Below are 16,037 nucleotides of genomic sequence, written 5' to 3' on the forward strand. Positions count from 1 at the left end.
CATTGCTGGTGGGGAAATTTAACAAAGATTAACGACAGGTTGGGAAGGGGAGGGGAGGTGGTGATGAGTCACCTGTCTCCAACAGATGAAGAAGCAAGTAGCCTGATCCTTACCTGGTTTGTTCAGAAGTAAATACTGCAAAGCTCCTTGCAACTAAGACTTTGACAAATGTGTTGAGGACTGAAGCACCTGTTACTTTTGGACTATGTGTTCAAATCAGTCCTCTCACACATTTAATAAATAATCACGAGATGAGAGCTGGATCATGTCCTCAACCCGTGCCCTGCAATGCTTACGCATTCACTGGCAACCATGCCTATGCGGCTAAATGCAAACAGATATGAGAAAGTAAGGCACTCCCATTTAAGAGGCAACTCTGGTCAATAAGAGTTCCTGCTCCCTTAAAAGAGAAGTATCTGTGTACATCTGTATGAGAGTATGCCCTCTTTCTTACTAACAACAAATGTCTGCCTCCTGGGAAGGGGCATAACTAGTGGACTCTTCAGCATTAGAGATGTGACTTGCAAATGCAATTCCTCTCCCTTTCCACATGAGAGCAATTCATCTGAATTGTGGGCAATTCTGTGTGAGGGCAATTCATCTGACTTTTATAATCTGTAAACAATACATGGCTGAGAGGTCTTCGGCTTATTGAAACCAGTGAGGCTTCCCAGGAGTCCAATGATGCTAAGATACCAATGGAATATGAAGACAGATAAATGGATATGAACTGCTGCATAATCCATGAATCAAGTTTTGTGCTTAATCACAGAAATCACTTAATATTATTTATCCCATTCTCTCTCTCTTCCCTCTATATTTCTAAGCAATAAATCAAATAACAAGTAAAACCCAGTGTAGCTGAGCACATTGAACAGCAATCAAAATCCTTATATAAATAAATGTGCCATAAAAGGAACCTAAGAGAATATGGCTAATTGAAAGCAAATCATTTTTTTTTTTAAGATTAGACATCTGAGATTGTATGTAACACTGTGATGTGACATTTAGTTTAGGATTATAAATGATATTGAATTCTATCATGGGGTCACAGGCATCACATTATTTTTTTTCAATTTCTAATCTACGAGCTACCCATTTTCTCTGAGATTGGACAGGTCCAGTCCTATTAAGATTTTTGACACAGAAGGTCAGGAACTTCATCCATATTTTTTTGTTATTTTTATTGTGCTTTTGTCAAAAGTTTCTCAGTCATACAGGAAAACTGAAATATCCAATAATAACAACTTTAATGGTTTTCTGCTCATGAGGCATGTTACACTTCTCTTCATTTTTGACTTGCTCTGTGAATAAACAATGGTCTTTTAACCTCTTCTCCTCTAGCGTAACTAGACTGGGTATGGAAGGGAAAACTTTGTACATGAGAATATTTCACACACTTGTACCATGTGTGCTTATTGAGTGCTTATTAGGAACAACAGTTTATGCAGGACATACATTGACCTAATTCAGCAGGGAAAATAACCTCCCATGATTGTTAAAATCCAGCAGGCAGGATACAATACATACAGTAACACCTCCACATACACACATAAAAATAAATATTGTTCCCATTTTGCCCCATCACTCAGAAATGGCAATGTATAAATAGGCAAAGAACTTTTAGATGTGTGTGGCAGTGAAAACGTAACCATGGCTTCAAGATAATATTCACAAGAGGTAGAATGTGTGAATGAAGTCAAGGACAAGAATTTAATCTTGGCTGCCTTTGATAGTTTCCATCAGTAGGGTTTCCATTCGCCATAAAATATAGTTTGCCCTACTCCTGTTCCATTAACAGAGTTTTGAAACGTGTCATGGCATAGCTAGAAATATAGGAGGCTGACATATACTGAGTCAGACCATAGGTCTATTTAGCGCTGTATTGTCTACAGCAGGCATGGCCAAACTTGGCCCTCCAGCTGTTTTGGGACTACAATTCCCATTATTCCTGACCTGTTAGCTAAGGATGGTTGGAGTTGTAGCCCCAAAACAGCTGGAGAGACAGGTTTGGCCATGCATGGTCTACAGTAACTGGGGGCACCTCTCCACAGTTCCAGGCGTAAGCCTTTCCAGGAAATACCTTGAGATATGGAGCTTTAACATGGACATTTTTGCATGCAGAGCATATACTCTACCACTCAGCAATAGCCCTTCCCTTTATTAAAGCTAAATATTAGCAACTGATTACAGCAGCAGTCAAAACTTCCAAACACTGCTAAGGGAGGGCTGCTTAGAAGTTGGAAACTCACAGCAGAGGGTATGGGCAGGACAGGACAGGACCTGTACACCAGTTCCAGATTGGACCAGATGCCATTTTGTGACAGCAGTGGGACAAGATTGAGATCCAGCAGACCATGGGCTGCCTCAACTCCACCCTGGCCTCATCCCTTTGCCAGGCTTTCTTCAACCCTTGCTGGCAAAGATGCTGCCCACCTATTCAATGGCTGGTAGGAGGCTGACTCAACCAGTGGACCTCCATGCAATCCAACCTCCCACAGCATAAGGGGGAGTCTAACTTCAGTGCAATACAGAATCCTTGCCCTTGTGTACTATGGAATCTCCACGGTTGCACATCCAGGTCTACTGGTTTCCATTCTTATCAAATTTCCTATCCTGTTGAGTGATTTGTGGCTGCTTAGAGTCCTGAAAATATAGCCTCTCTCGTTAGTGTTCAAGTGACTGGAGAAGCTGCAGTTGAAGAACTTCTTAAAGGAGGGGGAGGAATGGGTCTGGAAACCTTACCTGATTCTTCTTGAGTGCCATCCTGCTTTCAAAATCTTTCTAACAGGCAGGAAAATATCAGTTTGGTTCTTTACGCCGAGAGACGAAGGAAAAGATACACTATGACTTCTCTCTCTGCTTATAGTGTTGCGTGATTGCCACACAATCAGAACAACCCACACAGCTGGAATACTGATTAATAAATGAGAGGCACTGGGAGGAATATATTCCAATCACTCCGCAGAGTTAGCAAAATGAGAGGAAATTGATGGAATAACTTTAAACAACAGGGAAATTTGAGGAAATTACAATTTGCTTATGGATATCCTACCAGCACACACAAAAAGGGCAAAACTTGTCCAATAAATAATTCATGGCGGAATATTTGCTCAACCCTAACTGATTTTTCCCCCTTTTATTTCCGTCATGAAAATAGAAGCACTTCTTATTAGCATAGAATTGAAAATGTGCTTTAAATTAAATTACCTCACATTATGCATTCTGCAGTTGACCGTCTCCCTAGGATGGGCACAACACCGTTTTCCTTGTTCTGCAGCTGTCCTTCCTGCACCACATTGTTACTATTGAAATATACTTTTGTTTTGCATCTGCATATGAGGAGTCAATCAAAAACTATTCTTTGACCTGCGTGCCCTGTCAGTTGGAGGTGGGGGTGGAATATCATTTCTTCTGCAAGCACTGTGCAAGCCTTTCTCTGGTTTTGCTTGCTAAATCTTATTGCATAGTAGCAGTCACAGAATAAGTAAGTAAAAACTAAAGGGCCCTTGGATGGTTAAGTCCAGTGAAAAGCGACTATGGGATACGGCACTCATCTCGCTTTAGGCCGAGGGAGCAGGCGTTTGTCCACAGACAGCTTTCTGGGTCATGTGGCCAGCATGACTAAACTGCTTCTGGTGCAACGGAACACTATGACAGAAGCAAGAGTGCATGGAAACACCATTTACCTTCCCACTGCAGTGGTACCTATTTATCTACTTGCACCGGTGTGCTTTTGAACTGCTAGGTTGGCAGAAGCTGGGACAGAGCAACAGGAGTTGACCCTGTTGCACAGATTTGAAACTCTGTCCTTCCAATCAGCAAGCCCAAGAGGCCCAGTAGTTTAGACCACAGCACCACCCACTCCACTAGTTACAGAATAGGCTGGTGCTGATTCCCCTTTCCTTTGATTGCAGAGTATGCATCTGTACTTAAGTGAATACTTTATTATGTGAATGTAGAGGAACCTAGCATCACAGGCTGCTCACCTCTGATTTAGAAAGACCCCAAAGCCAAACAGGAAACTTTTATATCCCTTTGTGCTAAGGAGAGCCAGTGACCATTCTGGTTGAAGTTTTAATGTCGAGGGAAATGATCTAACCTTAATTCTATTGGTTACCACATAGGACAGTTGTGCTCAGAATTTTGGAGAGCTGATTCTTGATCCAGGAGGTCCTCACAATGTTTAAAGACAGAATAAATTTGTGTTTTTGTGTGTTCATACAATGTTCTTGGAAGGTATTGATCCAAAATGACCAAAATAACCAAATAAATGAATTATTGGTGTACTCCTGTTAAAGTTTTGAGCACGCTAACTTTCTGCAATAAAGCATTTCAACATAAAGTCCATTTCCTTTCTGTTCTTCAGTTGTCCTTGTAGTTTTGTTCTTAACACAAAGCTAGCTGGTTCTCCCTATAATTATACTTGTTAAGAAAAGAAACCTATTTTTATCCAAACACAGGCTAAGCTTAGAGCTGTGCAATTTCACGTTTCAGAGCAGAACTTTAGGTTAGTTTGGCATAGTTGTTGGTATACATAATTAGCACCTGAGCACAAAAATTGGAGCTAATTGAAAATGCCACATTGAAGCTTATTATGCTTTTCATGGTTGAGATTACCATATGCTCTAGAACTGATCTGTTGATGGAAATAAAGATAGCTAAAAGTGGAGATTTCTGATAAATTATAAATCTTTCGCTTGATGCATATTCTCCTATGAATGTGATAAATCTAATCTGGTGGGACTCGTATGAGATATTAGGAATAGTACTGCATTGGCTGACAAAACACATTGCTGGGAATTGCACCACAATACTAAACAAGCAATTACTCATAGATGCTCTGAGAAGCTAGTTGTCTGCCAGAAATGGTGCAGGTAGAGAGATGTGTGCTATTTTTGTAATCTATGGCCTACTACGTTACCCACAACAGAGACTAATGGCCTGAAAAAAGATGATGAGCTCACTAGACAGCAATGCACTATAGTATGCAACTTTTTGTCAATATGGCCACCCACTTAAAGCAGCAAATAGTAACACAGGGGATAATCAATGACCCATCTACTGCAATGTGATCTTCCAAACATTAGGGCGATTACCAAAGAGATTCAGGAAGGAGGGACAGTGGTAATATTGCTACAGTTAGCTGTAATATATATTGTAATAAAGTTTTGGGGGGTGATTGGCTGAGCTTCCCATGGAAAATAGGAAGCTGCCTACCATGCCAGACTATTTCAAATTTATCCCAGTATTGTCTACTCTGGCAGCACTGGATCAGAGTCTGGCATTGGGGAACTGTGGCAGCGCATCTGCCTTACATGCAGGTTCCATCCCCAGGTTGGTGTCAGCTACATTCCTTCACTGACGAGGAATGAGAACACTGGCATAGAGAAAGAGCAGATAAGAATGGAATGCAGAGGGGAGGGAGAAGGGGCAAGGAGCAGCCATAACCTGATCTCTGGGATAAGGGAAGGGAGAGCCAGAGTGAAAGAATGCAGCTTGTCAGCCCAGACAGTGACCCAGACCCAGGAATCCCGGCAGTGCCCTCTCCAAAATCTCGTAAGATCATGAGACTTTACGAGAAGCGTGAAAAGAAAAGGAAGAGGAGGTGGGGGTTTTCCTGTTGGGGAAAAAGGGGGCGGGGCTTAGTTCCAGCAACTGTGCTATCTGAGGATGATGGCAATTAGCTGAGTTCCGACCTGGTTTGTTTGTTTGAACAATAAATCTGAAATAATTGACTGCCAGAGTGGTCTCGCGTTTGTGGGAGAGACCCAGGCCATTACAGCTGGGCAGTGAATAACCCCTGTCTGAAACCATAGAAAACTACTATTAATGAAAAGAATGATTGTGTGGCGATTCCCCCCCCCCCCAAGTTGGATAGAAATAAAGACACAGGACACCAGAATTTAAGGTTAATGGGCAAAAAATGGCCACAACTTTATTGATTACAGGTAGGAGCAGTATTGGCTTTAGGCATTGGTCCTATCAGACTATCCGGTAAAGACCGGGAGGGGTTAACTCCAGCAGGGGGAGCCCCTGAGATGTACATCCCTAGGTGCTCCCCGAGGGGTCACCGCTCGGGGGTGCACTTTAGGCTCTAGCCTCTGTAGGTTTCGGATGAGGCAACGCCCCCTGGAATTCTTTATCGGACTACCCCTCAACATTTGGGGGAGGTGATGGCGCTCCCCCCAACTCGTCAGCATAATAATACCCCTACCAATGCCTAACCACCCAAACCAAAGGTGTTGTGACGTTCTGCTACGAGGTAGGCGAAAAAACCAAATGGCTTTAAAAACGATGCCAATTAGCCAAGTGGAAAAACTCCTACCAGGCCCCTTGTGGCGACCAACCGAAGCAAAGTCAGAGGGGAAAACTTAGAGGGCAGGTGGGTGGGAAACTCCAGCTGAATCGAAGAAGAAAAGGGGTGTTCTCGGGCTGCACTGTCCTTAAATGCCCCAAGCCCTGGGAGTTTCACATAACCTGCTACCTGATCCCAGAACTTGTTGCATGTGAAGCATGTGCTCAGCAGCCCTGATATCATAGAGGTGTAGTGCAGAGAAAGCACAAGAGTAAAGAAAGAACCAATAGAAGATGCAGGGGACTGAAACATTTGGCATTGCAAATGTGGATTTGGGCTTCAGAACATGTCCAGATGGCTGGAATATGCCTGATAAATAGCAACAACAACAAAAACATGGTAGTATGCTGTTTAAGGGGTGGGGAAGCATATCTAAAGTTGGGCATATCTAAAGTTGCACATTGGATCTCAGCCATTTTCTTTATTAAATTTGTCATTATGGAATATTAAAGTTCACTGAGAAATTTCTGCACTCAGCTTATACCTGACCTTTCCCTTTGTCCTAGGCTATGTGTTAATTATTGGATTGTCCTTTACTTAATAAAGGACTTCATCCTATCTACTCAAAACATATCCAGAATCCTCTTTTAGGGTCTAGGAACCTAGATAAGAAGACTGCTAACTGCAAGGCAATATAGGAAATTAAATTTCATTGGTGCATTCATCCCTCTGTCCTTAATATATTTTTTTGCTTTAGGATATTAGATATTGTTGGTCATTGAGATATAGCTGTACATTTTATTATTGACTCTTTCCAGTTTTATTTAAATCCTAATCTCTTAAATCCCAGCCTCATGGTTGCATGAAGCTCCACCTCAGCCTTCGACAACCTGGTGTCTTCAAGATGGGACTGATGTGACTTGCAGTCCAGAACATCTGTGTGGCACTGAGCTGGCTAATGAAGGCTGTTCTGCTTTGTGCACCTGACTCACCAAGGTCAGTAGGACATAATATGGCACTTTTGAATTTACGTGGGGATACACACATGAAATACAAAGGTCCATAAACTAAAACAAATTTGGGGGGAAATCCTATGTGAATTAAATAATCTGATGATTAGAGTTTACTCACTGATATTTTGCAGGTTTGTTATTGTTGCTGTTTTAACTATGCCACAAGTTGACAATGAAATTATGAAGTGTCATAGACTCTACAACCTTTTTCTGGAAAAGGACACCCTGTGTCTAAATTCAAGCAGCTTTCTCTTATTGCCATTTCTGATCAGCTTCTTGAGAGCCTCTGTATTCTGCAAGAATCAACAGTAAAATGTTAAGTGTTCAGTCATTAAAAAATCATTTGATATTCATTGAAACACTATTAATCATCACACATTCATTTGGCATTCATGGGGCTGTCACACGGACTTCTCTAGGAGTTCAGTTATAATATGCATTAGCTAATGAGCATATAAAGCATTCCTGAATCAACATAGCAGCACAACATTTTTCTTATTTGCATTATTCATGTTCGGTAGATTTTAGGGTTGCAATAGCTGAGGCATACTTTTGGCTTTTCTGGGGGAGGGGGAATTGAGGCAGCTGCTATCAATATATTTACTTATGAGAGCCCAACGATTTGTGTGTTAGCTAACAGCTGCCCTGCATGCCTGGAACTTTGCCATTTCAATGTGTTTCTGTTGTCAGAATTGAAGCAGAATGTACAATGCAGTATAGGTCTTTAGATCCATGAGTGCCTCTTTGTGGGCAGTCTGCTGTACATCATCAAGCTACTGATGTGATTTGCTTCTAAGTAAGAGGCACTTGCTTTCACAGTGCTAAAGAAATCTTTCAATATTTATGAATGTAGCAATCTGGCTTAATTGTGAAGAAGAATGCTTGTGTTTGCCCCCAGTTCTCTGATAATATAAGAAGCCTGATGTCCTTCGTTATGAAAAGCACATTCTGGATTCAGGCACATGACCCTTCCTGCTTGGATGTATCAACCGAATGTTTAGTGGTGACCTTTAGAAGCTGCCATTAATCCTTCATCTATGAGTGTGGGGGGGGGGGAATAAAGGCTATTGTGCTTTTGCTAACATTTTCTGTAACATTTTCTTTTCTCCTCTTTGTCTCATAGTGTGGCAGTGTTCCAGGAAAGTGTGCAAGTATGGGTCTTTCCAGACTGTCAATATTTTGGGGTGGAATTCAGACATATGCCAGCAAAGTCAGGTTCCATAATTAAAAGTTGATTTAGAGCAGAATGACTTCCCTGCACCCCCTCCCCGCAACCCTGTCCAGGCAAAAATAATTCCACACTTCTTGCAGTAAGGAAAGTGATAAGTAAACACCCTGGAGAGTATAGGATAATATTTTCTTAACACAACATCTCTGAACCTCCCTGCCAAAAAAAATATTAATATCTATATCAGAATGAACACCCAATAAATAGCACATTTTGTCTAAATCCCAACTTTTTGTAACCAAATCAGGAAGAATGCTCAGTTAAATAACCCAGTGTTTCCCAACCGGTGTTCCGCGGCACACGAGTGTGCCGTGAGACGTTGCCTCGTGTGCCGCGAGATGCCTGGAGGGAGGCGGGCGAGTCGGGCGGCGAGAGGCGGGGCGGCGGCGGCGAGGAGAGGCCGCGCCTCCTGCTGCTGCCTGGCGCTCCTCCTCGCAGCCGGCAGCGCTGCCTGGGCGCCTCAGCGCGACTCTGCCTCGCTGGGTTTGGTCTCCCAGCAGAGACGGGTCACACGCGCCCCTCCCTCCCTCCCTCAGCCTGCGCGGAGGGAGAGCCAGAGAGAGGCATCGCTCCTGCGCGGCGGGAGAGGGAGCAGCCGGAGCGATGCCCCAAACGAACGCATGGGACCGGAGGGGAAATCCTCTCCGAGGCGGATTGAGCGCAGCTGAGAGAAGCCTTTCGAGGAGCTGCCGTGTCCCCTGGAAACCCCCTTCCCAGCTCTGCCTCAGCCGCCGCCGCCTCAGTTGCCGCCGTCCCTCAGTCCCTCGCTCTGCTGCCTCCTCCCACCCCCAAAGCTTGGAGGTTCCCCAGCAAGGGGGAGGGAAAAAACTTTCACTTTTGTGCGTCCCTCCCGGCGTGACGCTGCGCGCTGACGTCACGGGGCGGGGCTTTAATGGTGGTGTGCCGCGAGATTTTTTTTCAGTAAACAGGTGTGCCGTTGCCCAAAAACGTTTGGGAAACACTGAAATAACCTATCCGGAACCAGCCTAATTCTACCTAGCTAGTAGGGCTCAGTATTTGGTTCTCATAATGCCTAATGAACAGAAAGCATTGCCATTTTCTCCAGGTTGTAAAACCTTTGCAGCCCATGCATCAATCAAAAGAAGCCAGGACAATCTGGTTCAAAATAATTTTAATCACAGAATGAGCTGGTGCCCCTTACCTTTCAGCTCTGCCTTTCAGCTCTGCAAAATAAAATAAAAAAATCTTTCCAGTAGCACTTTAGAGAACAACTAAGTTTGTTATTGGTATGAGCTTTCGTGTGCATGCACACTTCTTCAGATATGCACACGAAAGCTCATACCAATAATAAACGTAGTTGGTCCCTAAGGTGCTACTGGAAGGATTTTTTTTATTTTGTTTCGACTATGGCAGACCAAGATGGCTACTTACCTGTAACTAGAATTATGGAAGGCACCACATTGAGCCACATGAAATGGAAGTCCATCGACTGTATCTGAAGAAGTGTGCGTGCACACGAAAGCTCATACCAATAACTAACTTAGTTGGTCTCTAAGGTGCTACTGGTAGGATTTTTTTATTTTGTTAGAACCTGCAGACACGATGAATCTTATTTTAGCAGAGACAGCATTATGTTTGACTGTCAGGAACCTGGCTTGAATTGTTAATGGGAAACCTACTTTAACCTATACAAAATATTCTTCTGCCTACTCAAAATAGTCATGATGTATTTGACATCAAGAAAAGCATACTCACCAACTTGGAACACCCCACAAAAACTCTCTGCCCACTCTAAGATTGTTGCTAGTGCCCGGACTACATTAAATCAATCTTTCTTTCTTTTTAAAAAGCTCTTGAAATAACAATCTGACAGAATATTGTATGGAGGTTATTAAAGATAAAACCTAAGAAAGATGACTTTGGAAATATTTATTATTATTTTGAAAATACACATTCATAGAGGCAAAGGGTAAAAATATAATTAAAGTGTGGAGGCTTATCTGTGTGACCTGAGCATGCTTATTTTCTTGTCTCGTTTTAAGCATCACAAAGACGCCAGGAACTGATCCTCTGCTCTTTCTTGTTCACAGGCAGCATTTTGTGTTGTTAACAACTCTATTTGGAAATGGCTCTTGATCTCAAAACAAAACGTTAGCATAGGAAAATAAGAGAAATAAATAATAATTACAACAACAACAACAACTGCCATATGGCTACATGATTACTTGCATTTTTTGGCATGCAGAATAAAAAATAAGACATTTCTAAATCTTTATTCACCTGAAGAGATTCAGACTGGCTAAACCTTCTAAACATCTGGGTATTTGTCTAAATTGGGGGTGGGGAACCTGTGGCTCTCCCAGTCTTCTTGAGCTATATGTCCCATCATCCCTCATGACTGACAATGCTGGATGGGGGTGATGGGAACTGGAGGCCAACAACATCTCAGGAGTCACATTCCTTACTCCTGATTGAAATTATTCCAGCCCTCAGACACATTAGTGAGTACTCCTTTTCACAGTTTTGGGGACTATGTGAAGGGAGGGAACTGCGATAGTACCTGCTATCATGACTCCTGAAAGCAACATTTCAGAAGTTTTATGGAACAACTGAATAGACCCTATGTGCATGTCGCCTGCGCAGAAAACCTATACACATTCCATTTTATGCATATAGCTCTAGTCAGAACATCAGATGTGCAATCTCAATTTACACCCCACCTCCATGCATTTGTTGGAAGTGCAAAAAGTGCTGCTGCAGTTTTATTTATTATTTGGAAGATGTCTATGCCACCCTTTGGTTAAAAACTCCCAGGGAAAGCGTACAAAAAAGAGAATAAAAACAGCAACTATATAAATACTCCAAGAATAAAACAGCAGAAGCAGCAATTAAAACAGAGGCATAAAAAATTCAACAGAACAAACACAGTCATAATCTAAGCAAATTTAATTATATAATGAGATGTCCAGTGAGATTTTTAAAAAGTTGGCCTCAAAATAGCACCAGAGTTCATGCTACATGAAACTCTTTGAAGAAGGTATTCCAATAATATTCTCTTCAGGGCACAGTATCCAGAATGTCCCTCTTCCCAGTTACCTTTAACCATCATTTTGTAGTCAGACAAAACAGAGGTCAATGAAGAGTTTAGGCAAGCTCATAGGGTTAGGGGTTTCTCTTTCTTTGTGTGTGTTATAAAGCTTAGGTTTCCAATTGAACACAGTTCTAAGAAAAATCAATACAGGCACTTTGGCAGACACAGGGGAGCCATTGCAGCAACATAGTTTCAAGGTATTGATATGAGAAGGTAGCACAGTGCAGGTAGTTTAAAGGTAAAGGGACCCCTAACCACCATTAGGTCCAGTCATGACCGACTCTGGGGATGCGGCGCTCATCTCGCTTTATTGGCCAAGGGAGCCGGCGTACAGCTTCCGGGTCATGTGGCTAGCATGACTAAGCCGCTTCTGGCGAACCAGAGCAGTGCACGGAAACACTGTTTACCTTCCCGCTGGAGCGGTACCTATTTATCTACTTGCACTTTGAGGTGCTTTCAAACTGCTAGCTGGGCAGGAGCACGGACTGAGCAATGGGAGCTCACCCTGTTGTGGGGATTCAAACCGCGACCTTCTGATTGGCAACCCACAGCGCCACCCGCGTCCCAGGTAGTTTAGGCCTGCACAAATGTGTGACCCACCGGCCATGGAGGACAGATGTGTCAGATCATCACTGTATGGTTATGTAACCCAAGGTGGGAAAAGCAAATAAGAGGTGACATGATAGGGTTGTCATATGTCCGGAATTTCCTCGACATACTAGGAATATTGCACTCAAAAACAGTGTCCGGGCAGAAATTGGTAAAATAGCCAGGAAAAACTAGACGTATGTCAGCAGTGGTTTTTTTGCTGATTTTCTTTAAAAACAGCTAAAAAACAATTTTGCCGATTTTGCCAAAAAAAGTTCAACAACTTTGGGCAAAACTAGAAAAAGCTCAGCAATTTTTCACTTCTTTTTGAAATATGGAAACTCTCATGAAAGAAGTGTATAAAACATGGCAAGGAGAAAGTAGAAATTTTGTCTTCCTCTCATAGCACTGTCAGGTTTCAGTGAATTCCGATCCTCTCCCCTCTCATGGCAGACAGCCAAGGAAGTAGACAAGGAAGCTCTTACCGAATCTATATTCAATCTTCACAGTGCCTCTGTATGCTGCCTCTTGGGTTAATGGTGTTGGTCCAACAGAAGAAGAAAGAGAAGAGGAGGAGGAGGAGTTTGGACTTTCACTCCGCTTAAGGAGTCTCAATCTCCTTTCCCTTCGTCCCCCACAACAAACACACTGTGAGGTGAGCGAAGCTGAGAGACTTCAGAGAAGTGTGACTAGCCCAAGATCACCCAGCAGCTACATGTGGAGGGGTGGGGAAGTGAACCCAGTTCACCCGGTCCACCGCTCTTAACCACTACACCACGCTGGCTCTTCCCCCCTTCCTTCCTAGCAACAGCACTTCCCCTTAAGGTGGCTGCCAGGGGCTAATTGTCTCTAAGTCCTTTGCTTTTCCACTTTCAATGCATGCCGGGTTCTGGGAGAAGGGGGGTCAGAAATGCTCTCCAGTGATAATGTGTCAGCTGGCTCCTCTCGCTCTGTCTCCCCCTTCTCTTCTCCCAAAATTCCCAACTCTTCTGGTTCACCTATATCTAAGCTGTGACCTTCCTCAAACCACTGCTGTAATTCAATACTGCCTTCCTCTTTTCTGGAAGGTTCAGGAGGAGGAGGGAAGGTTTCTACCATTCCTCCTCAGTCTCATCCCCCTCAGTCCAGTCCCTGACCCACTAGAACGCTGAGCATCCAATGAAGCTGCATGTTGGAAGGTTGAGGATGTAGTTAAACTATGGAATACCTTCCCACAGACGGCCACTAACATGGAGGCATGCATTATACAAATGCATAGAAGACTATCAATGGCCACTAGCCATGATGGCTATGCTCTCCCTCCGCGGTCAGAGGCCGTATTCTTCTGATTACTACTTGCTGGAAAACATAGGAGGGGGAGTTCTCTTGTGCTTAGTTCTTGCTTGTGGGCTTCTCACAGGCATATGGTTGCACTTTGAGAATAGGATGCTGGACAAGATTGGTCTGATCCAACAAGCTCTTTTCATGTGTTTATGTTTGTCTCTTTGGAGTATTCCAGGGTAGCAGCATGCTGAGGCACAAAGCCTAAAGATCATGAGATGTAATTATCCTAAGAGTTGCTGGATCCCACTTACCATAAATCTACCTTAGCATAGCTGAAAATAATGGTTACCACCAGAACATCCTGCTGCAATCCTGCTACCCCGGTCTGCTCTCGACAAATACTTTGTATGCTGCTCATGCCATGGTTTGGAAAAAAGGTATATATTTGGGGAAATCACAGCAGCATCCTAGAAATGTGGAAATGGGAATGTTGGGACTGTCCGTGGGAAACAGTGGGACAGTCAGTTCACAGGGCAATGCACTGGAATTTGCTCAGAGTGTAATATGAGCTCTTCCTCTTGTGTATGTACAGGAAGTACAGGATGTCTTTGTCACTTGACTGCTGGAGTTTGAAGAGTACAGACATGTTTTCTGTAATGCTGCAAAGACAGAAATAAAAGCATGTAAATATGTTTCTGTCTATCTCCTTTCCCTGCCGGGGGGAGCAAGAGGGAGTGGGTGTGTTCTTCCCACGTTTGGGAAGAATTGCCTATCGAGACCTAGCCTGGATCTTGCTGGCGAATGCAGCCAGGGAGGTCAACAGGAGACCAAGCCGGGTGCCTGGGAGAGTTGCCAGTTTCTCCCGATAAAGGCTTGATTTCTGACACCATAGAGGTAGAGCTCCAGGAGAGCTGATCCATTGAGGCAGACTGGCATTGATGAAACCTTAGCTCCAGCCAAGGTAAACTCAGACTTCAGGGGGCCTTTGGTGCAGTGCTAACAATGCCCTCCACCCCAAAACAGTCTCACCTACTGGGGCAGGCCTATGGAGGAAAGGGAGAGGCCAAGAGTTTAGAGATATCCTGTTCCCAAAAGCCACCAAACCCTGAAGCCAGACCTGTTGAAGAGGAAAAGTTCTCTAAATCAGGGAAAGCCAATGTGGTGCCAACTTCCACCACCCCCAGCCAGCATGACATTTGGCCAGGAATGATGGAACTCCAAAACATCTACCATACTTCTTACCCCTGCTTTAGATTGTGCCTTCTGCACAAGTATTGTACATGAGGGGAAGAGCTGGAAAAGCTATTGACTTGAATCCAAAACCACATCTGCTTGCTCAAGTCAATCCTGCTGAATTCTACTTCATTCCACAGGGTCAGGAGTAGTTTCATGGGGACATAGGCACTGTAAGCGAAGGAAAAACCAGGAAAGTCTCACTGACCAAACAAAATTTCACTCAGTCTTCTATGGATCTAACCCATATAATGCTGATTACAACATTATAATGTGACATCTCATGTTTAGCCATAGAACTCTTAATATTACCAAATGTAACTTTTTAAAAAATCAAAATGCATTGTTTAATATCCCAAATTTTGCATAATTTATATCAAAACCAGTGTGTGATAAAATGATAGTCTATTGGAGGTAGTGACTGAATCATTATCTTGGGTTTTTTTCCTCCTTTAAACAAAATCAGAAGAGGGATATATTTGAAAAAGTGTTGTGTATGACTACCATCTAGCTGCTAGCATTTAAAATGTATTCCATTAATCTTATAATCATGAATCGCTCAGACACAATCAAATGAATCTTTAAACTCTCAGTCTCCTGTGCAGTTTATGCATCACTTTAGCAGATTTCCCTTGCTTTCACCCTAACCTTATGATTTCTTATTTCCCCACCGTTACAGAATCAATTAACACTTTGTGTGCCCTTTTTACTTCTCTAATGCACTGCAGGCAGTTTAGAAAGAGTTAAGTACAGAACTGACACTCTTCTATAATACGCCATTGTCTAAAGTCGATATAATTCATTTTTACTCAGAGGGAAGATTATAGACCCACATTTTTTATATAGTGAAATTATATCTTTTAATAATACAAGCAGATGCAAAAGAAGAAGAAAAAAGAAATCCCTCACACTTCTGTTGTTGTTTTCTTAGTGTACCTCACTTTCTAATTTTTTGTTAATTAAATGTGCATTCTGTACCTTTGCTATACATGAAGTGAATACATTTAAAATGAATTTGCCTCTTGGATAAAACACAAACTCTTTCCAAATGAAACATTTCAAGGTAGATTTGTGGGTGTAATTTTCTTATGTGGAAATCTTCTTGCCTAGAATTATTTTGTATATAATTTTCTTTTTGAGTCTTTTGTTTCACAATCTCTGGGGCTGCCATCTATAGACATAAATGCTCCAGTACCCAACTTCAATTTTCCTAGAGAGGTGTAGAAAAAATGAGAAATGCAGTATGAGTTGGAGAGTTGAGATAAATTAGACTAGAGGGAGATGTAAGGTATTAAAAAATGCTCTGACTGCAAAAAAAAAAAAAAGGTTCACAGCACTCCAAGTCCACCTTCAAACCTGACT

At 42.7% G+C, this 16,037-nt stretch overlaps 1 long non-coding RNA gene across 3 annotated transcripts in view; it reads left to right on the top strand.

Moving 5' to 3' along the window:
- The first annotated feature begins 5,457 nt into the window (after positions 1-5,457).
- The window catches only part of LOC309378264, a 134,693-nt gene continuing 124,113 nt past the window's right edge, over positions 5,458-16,037 (top strand). For all 3 annotated transcript variants that reach the window (XR_014171969.1, XR_014171970.1, XR_014171971.1), the window contains exon 1: positions 5,458-5,608. This is a non-coding gene — a long non-coding RNA (uncharacterized lncRNA). The remainder of the gene's footprint in view (positions 5,609-16,037) is intronic.

Source organism: Podarcis melisellensis, assembly GCF_964234715.1.
Source record: "Podarcis melisellensis genome assembly, chromosome: 9".
Classification (NCBI taxonomy): Eukaryota; Metazoa; Chordata; class Lepidosauria; order Squamata; family Lacertidae; genus Podarcis; species Podarcis melisellensis.